Here is a 17,665-nt window from a genome sequence, read left to right as displayed (position 1 = left end):
TTTGGGTTTGACTGTGACAGAAAATGCCTCCTAAGAGTGGCTCAAAGAGGAGAGCTGGGTACAAAGCCTGGGGACAAGTAGGTCAGGGCTGGGGGCAGGGCTCCGCCTTGAGGCCCTTCGAGCGGGTCCCAGCTCCTTCTAGCTCCCTGCTACACCAACCTGGCCAGGGCCCTTATCTTCATGGTCCATGGCGACATCCACAAAGCAGGCAGCGGGAGGGAGGAAGGGGCAAAGGCGACAGAGGCAAGGAGTGCGCACCAGCTGCCCCGAGGGAAGGTTACTAGGAGCTTCCACAGAGCACTTCCTCCCGTTTTCCTTCCTGCCAGGACTTACCTATGGGCCACACCTCACCACAAGGGAGGTGAGACAATTGTTTTTGCTCTGAGCAGACACGTGCCTGGAGGGAACAGAAGAAGGGGAGAATGGGTGTGGGAAAGGTCCGCATCTGGCACGCTGAACCTGCCTGTGAGTCAGGAAGGCGTTCACCTGAAGGAACAGAAGCCCTGCCCTAATAAGGCTTCAGCAAATTAAGCTTTCCCTTTCCTGAACAACAAGGAGCATTTGGTTGCTCATGCAGTGTAACCACTGCAAAGATGACCATACTGTGAGGGTTGGTTTCCATACTGAGACTTGGAGCCTCATGGACAGAAAATGGCTGCTGTGGCCCCAAACATCATTTTCATATTTAAGGCAGGAAGAAGGATGAAGAGTACTGCAGTCTGTGTCCCTCTTCAGCAGGAAAACAAAAGCTTTCTTATAGACACTCCCAGAAGACTTTGTATAACAATCATTGGGCAGCACTGGGTTTCATGGCCTCTCTAGCTCCAAAGGGGTGTGGAAAACCAGGCAGTTAGCTTTCCAGCATATTAGACAATAGATCTGGCATGCTGAACTTGCATGCCAGTTGTTATTCCATGCAATTGTTATACCAATTGTTATTATCATTATTGTGCACAGACCTGTATATGCCCAGAGATGTTCACTACAGTGTCACTTATCACTGAAAAATCGTAAACCTCTCACATGCTCAACTGTATTGTTTGGGTCCCAATCGATGAGTTGATCATTCAGTGTCTGGCCCCAGCACCTGTGTTACTTCATCTGGAAAACAGAAGAAAATATAACTTACCTGTTAGGATTATGGAGAAGACCAAGGATAGGCACGGAGCTTGTCTGGCGCTTAGCTGGTGCTCTGTTGGTCAGTTGCTAAGTCACGTCCGACTCTTTCCTACCCCATGACCTGCTGTATGCTAGGCTTCCCTGTCCTCCACTATCTCCTTGAGTTTGCTCAAACTCATGTCCATTGACTCAGTGATGCTATCTAATCATCTCATCTTCTGCTACCTTCTTCTCCTCCTCCTCTCAATCTTTCCTAGCATCAGGGTCTTTTCCAAAGAGCTGTTGCTTAGTCAATGGTAGTGTATCCTAACCTCTAGCCCTTCCACCATCTGCCCCAATGGTGAGTGCAGCCATGAAATTAAAGATGCTTGCTCCTTGGAGGAAAAGCTATGACAAACCTAGACAGCTTATTAAAAACCAGAGATATCACTTTGCTGACAAAGGTCCATCCAGTCAAAGCTATAGTTTTTCCAGGAGTCATGTACGGATGTGAGAGTTGGATCATAAATAAGACTGAGCGCTGAAGAATTAATGCTTTTGAATTGTGCTGCTGGAGATGACTCTTAAGAGTCCTTTGGACCGCAAGGAGAACAAACCAGTCAATTCTAAAGGAAACTAACCCTGAATATACATTAGACAGTCTGATGCTGAAGTTATAGCCCAATACTTTGGCCACCTGATGCAAAGAGCCGACTCATTGGAAAAGACCCTGATGCTGGGAAAGACTGAGGGCAGAAGGCGAAGGGGACGACAGAGGATGAGATGGGTTGGATGGCATCACTGACTCAATGGACGTGAGTTTGAGCAAACTCCGGGAGGTAGTGAAGGACAGGGAAGCCTGGCATGCTGCAGTCCACGGGGTCACAAAGAATCGGACACGGCTGAGTGACTGAACAAAACAACTCCCCAAATGGAGAAATAATCAGTTACAATGTTTTAAGGCATCTTGTTAGAAACGTTTCTGGTGGGTTTAGCTTGTTGATCTCAGGAGAGTGAAACACCGCCCTCCGACTCTCTGAACTCGGGAGGGAGAGGTGCCAGTGTGGCATGGGGCTGCGGGGGTGGATGGCACCCGCTTGGGAGTAAGCTGTGCCTTCCTGTGAGGATGACTTTCACTCTCCTCTCTATCAAGAGGAATAGGGCTGACCTCCCAGGCTGTTGTGAGGTTTCACAGGACAAACTACCCCTGGCTTCGGTGTCTACAATCTAGCAAACCCCAAACAAGTGCTAGTCCCCTGCTCCTGACGTGAAGCATTGGAGGAAGCCTGTCGTCCCCAGGCCCCGGGGTGTCCTGACATTAGCAGTGGGAATGCTGCGCACGCTAGGGGCTTCTAATCGAGTTTAAGTCTCCCTGGCCTGGCCCATCCAGGGCTCCTGGCTAAAAGGCAACCTAATTATTAACGAAAGCCCCAGAGATGAAAGCTCAGACATAATCCACCCCTGAATGGATTCAGAAGGAGCAGATAATGTGACAATAAAATTAATCTAGTAGAAAAACACAATTAGCTGTATCGTTTATAAATCTCCTCTCCTTCCTCATGGGGTGAAGTGGGGAACAGCGTAGCCTGAGTGTCCCAGTGTCCCGTTTCACTTGGATGGAGGCATCTTTGGCTGGGAAAATATTTTCAATTCACATTCACAGCGCCTTGTTAGAGGTTTGAAAACAGTCTTCAGAAGCCAGGATGACCCAGAGGACAAAGTCAACATGATGGTCTGTCATCACCCGCATCCCTTCTCTTGCCTGTTTCAAGTCATTTCAACACAACTGAAGCTCCGTTTATGGAGAATATACCCACAAGGGGCCCATGCCAGGCATGAGGGCGTTAAATGGATGAGCCCCAGCTTCTGTCTCCTCAGGGTTCACGGGAGACACAGACCCACCCCCAGCTCCCCACCCCCAGCTCCCCACCCCCACCACCCAGCGAGTGACGTTGGGCAGGTACTTCATGTTAGCAAGACTCCGTTTCCGTACAGGTAACATGCAGCAAATGAGGGTGCCTCCTTCCTCCCGCGGCCTGCCGAGGATCAGGTGGACATCTGCAGAGCCCTTGCCCAGGACTGGCCCACGGCAGCCTCAGCGACCGGAAGCCGGGATGACTCCCACGGTGGGGAGTGTCATTTATTGAGCACGTGCTGTGTGCCAGGCACTGGTAGCTGCAGAGACCTAAGGACACGGTCCTGGACATTCACGAGGCCCCCTCATGGTTCAGAGAAGGGAACTGGGGCTCGGAAAGGGAAAATGACCTTAGATCTACAAAGTGAGCAAATCCAGGTTTGAGTCTGGCCCATCAGGCTTGGAAGCCTAAGCTATTTTCTGAAATATTGCTCTTTGTGGGGGCAGGTTGTGAGCTGAAGTCTGTCCCCCACATTTCATATGTTGGAGCCCAAACCCCCAGCACCTCAAAATGTGGCTGGACTGGGAGACAATGCCTTGAAGGAGGTGATTAAGGTAGAATGAGGTCACTAAGGTGGGCCCTGATCCAATGTGACTGGTGTCCTTTTAAGAAGGGGAGATTTCTTTTTTTGTCTCCCCTCCTGATTTTTCCAGATCTGTGGGGTAGAGGTAGAGGTAATGAGGTAAGTTAATGTTGGTCCAGTTAAAGGCTTTAGGATGCTCAAGTGCTTATGTCATAGCCTTATGCGCTAACCCCTGCCGGCCTCCTTTTAATTAGTCACTAAGTTAGTCACCAGTGGGGCTTAATCAATGTCCTAAGTTTCTGAGATGGGAAACCAACAAGTGAAGGTCAAGTTCAAGGTAGTCCTCATTCATTAAATCAATATTGAGTCACTGTTGACAGGACTTCACTTCAATAAGTAGTTTACTTTAATAAGATGTTTGTATTTATAGAAAATATCTGGGATGATAAAAAGCATATGAGACAATACGCTTTTAAAAAGAAAGGGGGGGGAGATTAGGACACAGACACACACAGAGGGAAGACCATGTGAGGACGGAGGGAGGACTACTGAGGGTGGAGGGAGGACCACTGAGGATGGAGGGAAGACCATGTGAGGACGGAGGGAGGACCACTGAGAGTGGAGGGAGGATCACTGAGGGTGGAGGGAGGACCACTGAGGGCGGAGGGAGGATCACTGAGGACGGAGGGAGAACCACTAAGGGCGGAGGGAGGATCACTGAGGGCGGAGGGAGAACTACTGAGGGCAGAGGGAGGACCACTGAGGGTGGAGGGAGGGTCACTGAGGGTGGAGGGAGGACCACTAAGGGCAGAGGGAGGATCACTGAGGATGGAGGGAAGACCATGTAAGGACAGAGGGAAGACCATTGAGGACAGAGGGAGGATCGCAGAGGGAGGACTACTGAGGGTGGAGGATCACTGAGGATGGAGGGAGGATCATTGAGGGCGGAGGGAGGACCACTAAGGGCGGAGGGAGGACCCTGTGAGGACACGGGGAGAAGGTGGGCACCCACAGCCAAGGAGAGTGGCCTCAGGAGAGACCATCCATGCCCACAACTCATCCCTGGCTGCAACCTCCAGGACCGAGAACACAGCATCTGTTGTTTAAGCCCAGGCTGTGGTGCGTTGTCAGGTGGCTGAGACGAAGGAGGGAGTGAGCGTCAACCTGGGGAGTGGGGTCAGGTGGTAGCGGAGCTGCCCTGGCTGGGTGGCCTCGGAGCTCACCAGGAGGAGCCGGCAAAGGCAGTGCTGCTTCTGGCCCCCAGGCCCAGCCTCTGGCAGTCCGTCTGTCTGGCCCTAGGCACAGGCTGACTTCCTCAGGAGATTTTCTTCTCTCAAACCAGTTCCATCTCGCCCTGGGAAAGGACCCAACCAGGAGACAGAAGGGCTCCCTCACAGGCCCTCAAGTTCCTTTCATGGGTGTGCAAGATACACAAAACACACTCACATGCACACAGGCATGCATGTGTGTGCATATCCAGGTATACGTACAAACACACATACGCATACGCACACATGAACACATGCACACACATACATACGCATAGATGGACTCGTGCGCAAATAATACACACCTGCTCACACAGCCACAGTGTCACAAACCAGCTGACAGTGTGGTAGAGCGGGTGACTCCTTGGGTTTGAGTCTTGGCCCTGCCTCAGTCTGACATCTGCAAAGGGGCTCTAACCACAGTAGCTGCAGTACTTCACTGCGAGTGCGGTACTTAACGAAGTCGGTGTACAGGTCAAGGTAATTAAGTCTTAATACAGTGCCTGTTGTGTAAAAGCTTTAAAAGTGTTAGCAATTAATAGCATTGTACTCGGAATCATTCTTTTCCCAACCCAACTGCTGATTCACCAACCATTTTGTGACCTGAGCATTCCCTCCGTATTTTGAAATGTAATTCACACACCATAAAGTTTGCCATTTTTCTCCTTTTCTTTTCTTCCTTTTTTTTTTTTTTTGCTGCATGTTATGCAGGATCCTAGTTCCGCAGCCAGGGATCAAACCTGCATCCCCTGCAGTAGAAGCATGGAATTCCAGCCACTGGACTGCCAGGGAAGTCCCAAGTTAGGCAGTTAAAGTGTACAAGTCACAGGTTTTCAGAATGTCCACAAAGTAGTGCAGCTACTCAGCTGGTAAAGAATCCGCCTGCAGTGAAGGAGACCCCGGTTCAATTCCTGGGTCAGGAAGATCCCCCGGAGAAGGGATAGGCTACTCACTCCAGTATTCTTGGGCTTCCCTGGTGGCTCAGTCTGTAAAGAATCTGCCCGCAGTGCGGGAGACCTGGGTTCGATCCCTGGGTTGGGAAGATCCCCTGGAGGAGGGCATGGCAACCCACTCCAGTATTCTTGCCTGGAGAATCCCCAGGGACAGAGAGCCTGGTGGGCTGCATCCATGGGGTCACAAAGAGTTGGACATGGCTGAGCGACTAAGCACGGTACACAGCACAGAACAGTGCAGCTCTCACCACTGTCTAATTTCAGAATATTCTCATCACTGTAGAAAGAAATTCCATTCTGTTAATGGTCACCTTCTATGCTCTCTCCCCATTCCCCATCCCCAGGCAACCACTAATCTTTCTATGTGAACACTGTCTACCAATGGGATGATACTAATGGGATGATACCAATTGGTAAGATACCAATGGGATCATACAATATGTGGGGTTTTGTGGCCAATTTCCTTCATTCCACATCATAAGATTTTCATCCATGCTGTAGCCTGCATCAGTACATCATTCCTTTTTGAGGTTGAGTAATATTCCAATCTATGGAGAGACTATATTTTGTTCGTCAGTTGATGGATGTCTGGGTGGCTTCCACTTTTGAGCTTTATGATTTGTGTTAGAATGAACTTGGGTGTACTCATTTTTGTGTGAGCATGTGTTGGGAGCATTCCTAGGCATGGAATTGCCAGACCGTCTGTTCATTCTACGTTTAAATTCTGTATCGTGCTGTTTCCATGGTGGCTGCACCATTCTACATTCCCATTGGCAGTGTAGGAGGGTTTCAATTTCTTCTCAACCTTGTCAACACTTGTTACTGTCTTTTGTAGTAGTAGTAGCTGTTATAGCCAGCCCCCCCACCATCTCTGCGTCTCTCTCCATGACCTCGCCCCTATCTCACCTTCACCTTCGCCGCGTGGCCCAATGTGCTACCGAGGGCTTCTAATAGTAGGGCTGACTGCCAGGACTGTAGTTTTTCGCAGGTGCCCCTGATGAACCTCTGTGTTTGCCTAAGTACCTGCAAAGTCTTCCAAGCTGCCCAGGTCACCTAGCAAATATGTTGGAAAGTGCTCTTTCCCTTTTCTGTTCTTCAGTGTCCCCACGTGTAAAATGAGGTCTTAGCATCTCAAACTCTAGCACCTCCAAGAGCCAAGTAGGCAATGTAGCAGAGGTGTAAGGAGGATGGGGGCATGGTATGGGGGATGGACGTTATTCGTACCCAGCTGATTTCTGTCACCTAGGAATGCCTCTGTTCTTAGATCCCTCAATTTTCCAAAAGAAGGCAGGAAACCTGGATGTTTTGCAAAATTTCCTGGTTTTCCAATATTTCCAATGAAAGCATTTTTTTAAAAGGGCACACAAGCAAAACACATCTGTGTATCTAGCCTAGCCCAGCCTGCAGAATTCCAGTTTACAAAGCTGGAAGCAATGATTCTGGAACCTGTGTGTACCTGGGAGTCACCTGGAGGGCTTGTTAAGCCAGAGTTTCTGAGCCAGCACGTCTGGGGGGTGGGGGAACCCGAATATTTGCATGTGTAACCAGTTCCCAGGTGAGACCCATGCTGTTGGGCCCAGGACCCCACCTTGAGAATCACAGCTCTGGACTAACGCTAAGTTCCATCCCAGGTCTGAAAGGCAGGTTCAGGATTCTACACCCCACAGTGCAGGGTCTCCCCTCGAGGGGAGGAAGCGCCACGTCGTGGATCGGACTATGGACAGGAGTTAGCAAGCTCCTGCGATGACCACCCAGCAAAGACAGCAGCACAGAGCAGGCACCTCCATTCTGTCAAGCTTTTGTTGTTCAGTCGATCAGTCGTGTCCGACTCTTTGCGACCCCATGAACTGCAGCACGCCAGGCTTCCCTGTCCACCACCAACTCCCACTGTGGAAATTCGTCCCCATGAAATGCTTTCAAAACTCTAAATCAGGGGTCCCCAACTTCCAGGCCAAGGACCAGTACCTCCTGTCAGATCAGCAGTGGTGTTATATTAGAAATGAAATGTATAATAAATAGAAAACTCTTGAATCATCTCAAAACCATCCCCCTGCCCTGGTCCATGGAGAAAGTGTCTTCCACAAAACCAATTCCTGGTGCCAAAAAGGTTGGGGACTATTGTTCTAAAGGGCTTTTTAAAAAATGCATATGGTACTAGTGGTAAAGAAAGTGAAAAGTGAAAATGAAGTTGCTCAGTCATGTCCAACTCTTTGCGACCCCACGGACTATAGCCCTCCATGCTCCTCCGTCTATGGGATTCTCCAGGCAAGAATACTGGAGTGGGTTGCCATTTCCTTCTCCAGGGGATTTTCCTGACCCAGGGATCGAACCCAGTCTCCTGCATTGCAGGCAGACACTTTAACCTCTGAGCCACCAACCTGCTCGCAAATGCAGGAGACGTAAGAGACTAGGGTTCGATCCCTAGATCGGGAAGATTCCCTGGAGAAGGAAATGGCAACCCACTCCAGTATTCTTGCCTGGAGAATCCCATGAACAGAGGAGCCTGGCAAGATATAGTCTATAGAATCCACAGAGTCGGACACCACTGAGCACACACTCCCACAGTCCTGTTTCTCTCTTTTTAAAAATTTATTCTAATAAATTTGGCATTTTAGATATTTTGCTCACAGCAAGTTGGATAGAGGTAATGGGGTGAGTGGTAAGGAGGGTTACCAGCAGCCCCCCCGACGGGACAGAGGCCACAGAGATGTCAATAATTAGCCCTACACAAGCCCAGGAACTTGGAGACACCCAGTGTGGGAAGGTTCCTGACTCTGTACTCCCGGTCCAGTTCGTGCAGAAAGCTGACCCCATTCTTCTAGAAGCAGTACGCTTCTTTTCAGCATCCTCTGTTTTGGAAGACAGGGTAACATACTTTGCACATTAGAGTCACGGTGGTCCAAAATGAGCAAATTTTTAATCTTTGGGAAAACCCGCCCCCATTCCCCAGCTGGACCAGAGAAACAGGGAGCCTGTCCGACATAGAAAGGGTTATAAATTATGGATGTAAAAAAATAAAATCATACCACAGCCAGAAGTCCTAGGTCAGCTCAGAGCCTGTGGATCGGCTCTGTGCTAATTTCACTGGGCTGCAACTACTCAAAGCACAGCCCAGCCTCAGGAAGGGACAGATTCTGGACAGAACAGCTCCGTCAGGTCATAGCTGAGCTGCCTGCAATGCAGCTGAGCCTGGCACTGCGTAATCTCCAGCACACTCCGAGGATGCTGTGAATTTTAGACACTCTCCCAGGGACCCTGGCTCCACGGAGCGTGGAATGCGTTGCACTCAGCCATCTGTGGGCTTTTTAAAAGTTCAATAATTAATTCCAGCATACGGTGGTCTTACTGCTATTAGGATTTGGTCTTTTTGTGGTTCTTTGGTAAAGGGCTTTTCTAATCATTTACCAGCTAAATAATTTAATATGAGTTATTGCTACAGGCTGCAAACCTGGCACTTAGCTAGTGCTGGGTGATATGAAAATGCCTCTGAACGGAGCAGGGGAAGAGCTGAATGGAATTACGAGGCCCTGGTAATTTATTCCCCAGGTCGAGTGCAGTACCTTGCTTGACCTCACCATGCCCTCAGTAATTTTGCTTCTGATTTATCCCCGGGGCATTCTTGTCATGGGGAGAGTGAACCCAGTTGGGGCAGCGGTGTCTCTGAAGCAGGAGGGGAATTACGTTCTAGTCCATTTTATGGAAGGGGAAACTGAGGCCCAGGCAGGTTGGTGGTTTGCCGAAGGCCATGTTGCTAGGATGACTGCTGGCCGATGAGGAAAGGGAGTGATGGCGCGTAACCTCTGGGCCACAGTTCAGGGTTTCAGATTTAGGGGATTTGTTCTCCCCCATTTCAGGTCCTAAGTGGAAACTGAAGGCAGTTAGGGGAGAGCAGAGACAAGAACATCTGGGCAGGGGCTGGGCTTGGAGCAGAGGGCGGGCTGCAGTTCTGTGGTGCTCGGTCGCTCCAGTCCTGTACCATTCTTTGTGACCCCAGGGACTGTAGCCCACCAGGCTCCTGTGTCCATGGGGTTCTCCAGGCAAGAATACTGGAGTGGGTTGCCATTTCCTTCCTCCTGGATGAGGAAATGGTAGTTTTGGTGGAGAGTCTACATCTTCACTAGGTTCTTCTGAGCTTTGTCTTTTTTTTTTTTTTTAAGCTTAGTTTCTCCTTATTTTATTAAATTATTATTATTTTTAAACATTTTACAGCTATACCGCCAGGTATGTGGGATCTTAGTTCCCAGACCAGGGGTGGAACCCACACCCCCTGCAGTGCAAGGGCAGAGCTTTAACCACTGGACCACCAGGGACGTTCCCTGAGCTTGTCTTAGTGACCATATCTCGTCTCAGACCCAGTGGTTTTGTCTGAGAGGTGGAATAATAGAACTGCACACAGTGGTTTGCAGGGATTGATAGCATTCACTGCCCTGTTGGCTCTGGTTGATACAGTCTTTCTGCCTATTGTTACAGTTCCTTTATCTGTAAAACGGGTATACTTCGAGACTCAATAACAATGACTGCCCCCACCACTTTGGTATTGATGCTTTCAAATGGTAGTGCTGGAGAAGACTCTTGTGAGTCTCTTAGACAGCAAGGAGATCTAACTAGTCAATTCAAAAGGAAGTCAACCCTGAATACTCAATGGAAGGACTGATGCTAAAGCTGAAGCTCCAATACTTTGGCCTCATGATGCAAAGAGCTGACTTATTGGAAAAGACCCCGATGACTGGGAAAGACTGAAGGCAGGAGGAGAAGGGGCGACAGAGGATGAGATGGTTGGATGGCATCACTGACTCAATGGACATGAGTTTGAGCAAACTTCTGGAGATGGTGAAGGACAGGGAAGCTTGGAGTGCTGCAGTCCATGGGGTCGCAAAGAATCAGACATGATTGGGCGACTGAACACACAACAACTTTGGAATTTTTGAGTAGTGAGAAAGAAAAGGATAATGGCATACAGTTCTTCACCCAAGAGGAGGTCAGGGCAGGACATGGGGGTCTTTCTGGAGGCTCCAGGAAGGGTCTAGGCAGGAGCAAACACTTTCTCCACTGCCAATTGTATCATGAGTCAAGACAACCAGAGGTAGCAGGTGGCCTGCTAAATGGGATTGTTTGAAGAGGGCTTGTCTGCAAAGGTGTGACCGAGGTCTGGGGCCCAGAAGGTGTGGTCCAGCAGCCTGAGCCGAGGTTGGGGAGCAGGAAGGCAGGGCAGGGGGTGGGGCTCCTCCTGAGTGGCCTTCTTTTAGGGACAGGGACACAGGATCCCATTGGTCAGAGGGCATGAGGATGTCTGCAGGATTAGAGAGAGGATGGGACAGTGGGAACGGGTCTGGAGGAAAAGGGCAGGGGGAGGGGTGCCCAGCACATCCCTGGGGGTGCCCCCCGCGCAGTGGGGGTGCCTGGAAGGTGAAGGAAAGGGATGGGGGAGGGAGTCCGCCTGGTCTGTGAGTTCACTGCCAGGGCTCCCAGGGAGGATGAGCTGCCAAAAGCCCCAGGGACAGGTTCTACTTCTCTGAGAGGCTGGTGACAGTGCATGCAACTCCCCCTGGGCCTCAGCTTCCCTGGATGAAAAATGTAAAGCCAGGGTGTGGAGCTAGAGGACGATTCAACCTCTGAGAAGCCCTTGATCCTAAGTTACATCGTCACTTGATCTGCAGTTCCTCCCCAGTCAGGACTGTGTTCTGAACTTGCTCCCCTCAAAATACCACATTGGATGTTCTTAGAATGCGCTGCTCCCCACCCCTAGCCCCTTATGTGTGGGGGGTAAGCATGGGCGGGGTGGTGGGGACAGGGGTTGCAGAAAGGGGAGGATGGAGCATAGGGTGATGTGGAGGTGCTGCTGCTCCTCCTTCCCCCTCCTTCCCTGCAAAAAAGGAAAATCTTGGGGTGGAGGATGGAGGGCTCAGTGCATATTGTTTTAAGTCCCCTCTGCTAGACAGTGACAGGCCTTGTCCTCAGTATCTTTCTACTCTACTGTCCTTGATTTCAGGGTTGGACAGGTTTGAACATTTGAAAGCAGCCTGGGTTGTGCAAACCATAGGAATTTGGAGCTACAAGCATTTCTTGGAGACAATTCAGTGAGTGAAAGTTGCTCAGTCGTGTATGACTCTTTGCGACCCCGTAGACTATACAGTCCATGGAATTGTCCAGGCCAGAATACTGGAGTGGGTAGCCTTTCCCGTCTCCACGGGATCTTGATCTCAGGGATCAAACCCAGGTCTCCCACATTGCAGGTGGATTCTTTACCAGCCTAGCCACCAGGGAAGCTCAACTGGAGGCTCAACCAGGGAAGGCTACTGGAGTGGGTAGCCTATCCCTTCTCCAGAGGATTTTCCCAACCCAAGAATCAAACTGGGGTCTCCTGCATTGTAAGCGGATTCTTTACCAACTGAGCTATCAGGGAAGCCCCCCCCCCAAAAAAATCAACTTCTGCTGACTTTATGCCCATCAGTCACCCAAAATTGCAATTCTCTGATGGAAAATGCAAACATTTGCAGGACTCAAGTAGGAAGCATTTTAAAAATCGTATTTTCGGGACTTCCTTGGTGGTCCAGTGGTTAACACTCCATGCTTCCACTGCAGGGGGCATGGGTTCCATCCTTGGTTGGGGAATTAAGTTCCCTCATGCCACAAGATGTGGCCAAAAAATTAAAAAAAATTTTTAATTAAAAAAATGCAGAATTAAAACAAAAAACAGAAAACTTCTTTTCTTATATCCCAAATCAGGATGAAAAAAAGAAACCTCTGTGATCACTCCCATCATGTTAGATGAGGACACTGAGGATGGAGAGAATCACTCCCTGGAGCGCTGTGTCTTTCTTGTTCACAGCCCCCCATCCCTGCAGCCCTGCCAAGGTCAAGGACCTCAGAGCCAAAGTGAAGTGGATCTAAGAAACATTTGGGGAAGATCAGGAATTGTTGAATGATTCACTAAGGCTATACAGGCAACAACAACCAAACAACCCCCCAACTTTCCCTGGAGACCTCTAAAACCCCAAATACCATCAGTTCAGTTCAGTTCAGTTGCTCAGTTGTGTCTGACTCTTTTCGACCCCATGAATTGCAGCACGCCAGACCTCCCTGTCCATCACCAACTCCCGGAGTTCATTCAAACTCACGTCCATCGAGTCGGTGATGCCATCCAGCCATCTCAACTTCTGTTGTCCCCTTCTCCTCCTGCCCTCAATCCCTGCCAGCATCAGAGTCTTTTCCAATGAGTCAACTCTTCGCATGAGGAATACCATAGTTCTGTTTAAAATGTAACAGGTAACCTAATGACTTGGAGCCCCTTTAATCCTGTTTATTTAGTTCCTCCAAGTACAGAGAAAGGAACAAAAGTATCGCTCATTCATTTTTTAACCATTCATAGAGTCCCTAGTGTGTGCCAAGGGCTGGGGACTACAAAGGTGAGTGAAACAGTAAAATCATAAAAATGACCGTATTTATGATTTTGTCTATACGTCATATATTTTAAAACAAGGTCTGGCATTTTCCAGAAATGAGCATTGGCAGCAGGGTTAACCCTAGGAAGCGGAATGTCTCAGTGATGCTACAGGCCAGCTTGCTTTCAGCTTGAATTAGACCGTGAATTTTCTCAAGACACACTTGAGCTTGGCTTTACAAACCTGACATTAGGATGTCTGGATCTACTGTGAATGTAAGATGAGTGGGTGCCTATTTCATTTAACATCTGACTCCTGTGCAGTTGCTGTGCGCCAGGCCTTGTTCTAGGCACGGGGGATGGAGAAATGAGAAATTGAGTCCTTTTGCAGGATATGCTCCTATGCTGGGGACCATGCTGGTATGGGAAGCCAGCCCAGTGAGCCCAGGGCTTGCCCCACATTTGCCCAGAGCTCTGTGGCCTGGGACTAGGCATTTATTTCCCTGAGCCGCAAAGAGGCTCATCAGGACCCTGAAAGAGTCTTCTTAGTTATTCTGAGCCCTCATCCTACACCCATGACAAGCCTCGACCACCTCTGCCTGGCTCCAGCACACGCTACCGACAACAGAGACCACCTAATGAGAGGTCAACGCTGTAATAAGAGTCGAAGCAGGCACTGTGGGCTTTACAAATAATGGCTCATTTGACCCTCACGAGACAGTGATGGAGGGACTATTATTATCCTCCCCGTGTATACAGGGGAAACTGAAGCACAGAGAAGTTAAGCACCTTGTTCAAAGTCACACAGCTAGAAATGGAAGAGACAGGACTGGAAATCAGGTTGGGTCAGCCTGCCTCCTGCTGTGGCAGTCTGGGCTCCAACAAAGTGGGACAAAAGAAGTTGCTGAGAGGCTAGAACCTGGGAACAGGGTCTCGAGTGTTGGGGAGCAGCAGCTGGCTGCCCTGCCCCGTGGAAGGTGGGTGGGGTGGCAGTTACTTCAGCCACCTGCAGTGATGGGTCAGTCCCCAGAAGGGAACATAAACCTAGAAACGTCCCTGAAAGAGTCATCTGCAAAAACCAAATCTTTGTCAAATATCCTGTGAGGCACCAGGAATTACAGACTGCTGGTGTGAGGATGAAACTGGGGTCCCAGGGAAGAACACGGTGTATTCCACACAGATTTCATTCTGTGTGGACTGTAAAAATACCTTAAATCCGTTTGCCCTAAAACCACCAACACAGCGTCACTGATCCCCAGTTCTGTGACTGTGGCCGCTTCAACTGACTCTCTAGTCCAGACCCTGCCCCTCCCAGAAAGCATCTGCGACCCTGAGTTCCCCAGTTCCCTGCACCCCTAAAGGCTTGAAGCTTATGGTGGGCTCCAGGGTGCTCTCCCCAAACACGTCCAAATCTAACTCTCGGAACCTGTGGATGTTACCGTATAGGGCAAATGATGTGATTGAGGATTTTGCAAGAACATTAATTTGGATCATCCCAGTGGCCCTGAAATCCAATGACAAGTGCCCTAGCAGGGGACACACACAGGAGAGGAAGGGGCGGGGCGACCATCGAGGCAGAGACTGGAGGGATGTGGCCACAGGTCAAGAAACGGGGGCCACCAGGAGCTGGCAGGGGCAGAAGAGACTCCCCCCACAACTTCTGCAGGGAAAGTGGCTGGCTGACACCTTGATGTCTGACCCTGGCGTCCAGAGCTGTGAGACCAAACATTTCTGCTGTTTTGAGCCCCCCAGTTTGGGGTAATTTGTTACAGCAGCCCTGGGAACGGATGCCTGCACCTCCACCCCTACTTGTGAGGCCTTCCGCCTGCTCTGCCTTCCCTCCCACCCCCCTCCAGGATTTCAAATGTTGCCCACAGTCTCTTGCACCCTCCCCCTGGCATAGGACATGGTCGCTTACTCCCGTGGGCGCTCTGCTTTGTCCAAAGGCTGTTCATTTCATTCCCCTCAGCTGCTGATGGGCGGGCTGTGTGTCTTGTGCGCTGCCCTGCCCATGTGTGTGCCCTTCAGGGGTCTGGTATGGCCTGCTAGTGCTAAGTCGCTTCAGTTGTGTCTGACTCTTTGCAACCCCATGGACTGTAGCCTGCCAGGTTTCTCCATCCATGGAATTTTTTCAGGCAAGCACACTGGAGTGGGTTGCCATGCCCTCCTCCAGGGGGTCCTCCTCACCCAGGGATGGAACCTGCGTCTATTACATCTGCAGCGTTGGCAGGTTCTTTACGACTAGGACCACCTGGGAAGCCCTGGGCACCCAACAAAAAACCCACAGAACCAAACTGCAGAGACCCAATGACCCGCGCAGGGCCAAAATCCTTGACAAAACGAGAAAGCAAGCAAACGCACGGCAACTGTTCCCTGCTGTCTCTGGGACAACCATGAGTTCTTGTCTCTGTCCTTCACAGGTGACAGAGCCTTGAAGGGGCTTTTGTCACACGGGGTGCAGGAGGCCCACCCTGAAGCTCCCTGTGTGGGATTCTGACTGGTGTGTGTGTGTGTATGTGTGTGTGTTGGGGTCTGTAAAATGCTGGTACCTAAGATGGGGCAAAGCTTCCGTTGCTTAAGCCCACAAAGTTTCTCATGATCTGTAAGCTTAATCTGCACCTACACCAGGACCTGAGCAGACTCTGGCCACTCTTGCTCACCCGCTGCAGGAGGTAACAAAGTGTCAGGAAGGAGGCTGCCCCGGTTCCATGGAAGAACCTGGACCACACACAGACGCCTTATCGAAGTACCAGGCCTGCGTTCAAAGGCTCTTTGCCCAAAGGATGCTAAGGTCAGGCCCCCAAGGCCAGTGGCAGGGGCCAGCACCTGGGACCTGCCCCCTCCCCCGCCCCGCCCCAGGGTCTGCCCAGGGGTAGTGTGCGCCAGGAGCCTGGACCCTTTCACTGTGGTCAAAGGCCCACTTGGACCCTGGTGACGACTTGGAGCCATGTAAGAGGTACCTCACTTGCTGGTACCCTCCTGGTGATTCTGGAACCAAGGTGCCCATGGCCAGGTTCCTAGATTGAGCCGGTGGCTCAAGGCTTGGCAGGCAGTGGCTGCTCCTATTCTAGAGGTAGACTGGGGGCCAGGAGGTCTTGCGGGGCTGGTTTGCAGGCAGCTGATGGAAAACGCTGGGCTTCAGGGCACCGGTCAAGCAAAGCAGAAGCAGGCAAAGTGTGTTAAAGTAAGACTTTAGGGAACACCTACTCTGGGTCCTAGCAGGGCCCCAGCAGGACACAGGGGCCTGGGAAGAGCCCTTTTTTCCTTGAGCCCCCTTCCTCGGCTCCGGGTCCTGCTCCCACACCCCGGCAATTTCTCTCTGGGGAAGTCCTAAAGCCAGAGTTGGTTGGACGTCTGTAAAATGGGGGCCCTAATCTGGGCAGCTGCGACAGTGGCCCCGCTGCGGAGAGGGTGGGCCAACGGATCGTGTTAGAAACCCCCTCTTTCTTTCCAGGACGATCCCTTTCTGCGCCCTGGAGGCCTGAGGCTGAGCTGCCTGAAGCGTCCCGAGCTTTCTCTTCGGATCGGGACCAGAGAAACCCTCCGACGCAGCACGCAGCGCGCTCTCTTTGCCCTGAATTTCCTTTCCTCCAGCTAACCTGGGCGTCCCCCCAAATCCGGGCCCCCCTCCCCGGCTCTGGAGAACGCCCCCCAAGCCTGCACCCCAAAAAAAAACTCCCCCCACCCCGCACTCCAGCCTCGATTCCCATCCGTGCCTCCTTCCACCAGGGACACGCCCTCTCCCGCACCCAGCCACGCACGCTAACTGGACGCTCCCGTCTCTGCCGCCCTCTACCGCCTCCTGGAACCCTCCCCGTCGGACCCTTCCCCATTCTTCAGGACTCCCAGATCGACTGCAAGGTGGGGGTGGTGGGGGGAGCACCTTTTCCCCTACTTTTGGGGACTGCTCCATCCTTAGCATCGCCCCCCGCCCCTCTCTGGCTTTCAATTGCCTTGAGCCCGGGCCGCCGCCCCGGGATTGCGCAGCCCGCACCTCTCTTGGCCGCCCGCCCCGCTCCCCATTCCCTGCTTCAGCCCTGTGGGCGCCCTCCCGCCGCTCGGAGCCTCCCATCCGGGGCGCGATCCCACCCCTCCCCTGTTCCCCCGCCCCCAGGTCCTGGCGATCGCGGGGTCCCCCGGGGAGCGCTCCCCGCTGCGCCCGGCCCGCGCTCCTTTGTGCGGCCGGTGCGCGCGCTGCGTCAAGGCTGCCGCCGCCACACGCACGCACTCACCGCGCTCAATTAACCCCCGGGAGCGGCAGGAAGGGAGGCGGCGAGCGGGAGGAGGGAGCCCAATCGCGCGGTGCCCCCGCCCCGGCCCCGCGCGGCGCCGCCTCCGCCATTGCTGCGAGCAGGAGCGGGCGACGCGGAGGCTCGGAGCGCGGCCGGAGCCCAGACCTGCCGGAGCCGGGCGTGGGGTGAGTGCCGGCCGGAGGGACCGCGGGGCGCCCGGGCTGGACACTCCCGCCCGGGAGCCGGGTCCAGGGCCGCGCATCACCCCTCGGTGGGAGGGCCGGGACTGGGGGT

The 17,665-nt window shown here is 51.9% G+C and overlaps 1 protein-coding gene across 2 annotated transcripts in view; it reads left to right on the top strand.

The window, feature by feature from the left end:
- The first annotated feature begins 16,911 nt into the window (after positions 1-16,911).
- Positions 16,912-17,665, top strand: part of NSG1 (neuronal vesicle trafficking associated 1) — a 48,554-nt gene continuing 47,800 nt past the window's right edge. The window contains exon 1 of one of the 2 annotated variants that reach the window (XM_070372686.1): positions 16,912-17,000. The gene's annotated coding sequence lies outside the window, so the exon portion shown is untranslated. Of the gene's footprint in view, positions 17,001-17,293; positions 17,557-17,665 lie in introns of those variants that run through there. The other variant, XM_070372685.1, reaches the window with a different exon arrangement.

The sequence above is a fragment of the Bos mutus genome, chromosome 6 (genome assembly GCF_027580195.1).
Source record: "Bos mutus isolate GX-2022 chromosome 6, NWIPB_WYAK_1.1, whole genome shotgun sequence".
Classification (NCBI taxonomy): domain Eukaryota; kingdom Metazoa; phylum Chordata; class Mammalia; order Artiodactyla; family Bovidae; genus Bos; species Bos mutus.
This window is presented reverse-complemented; position numbering and strand designations above follow the sequence as displayed.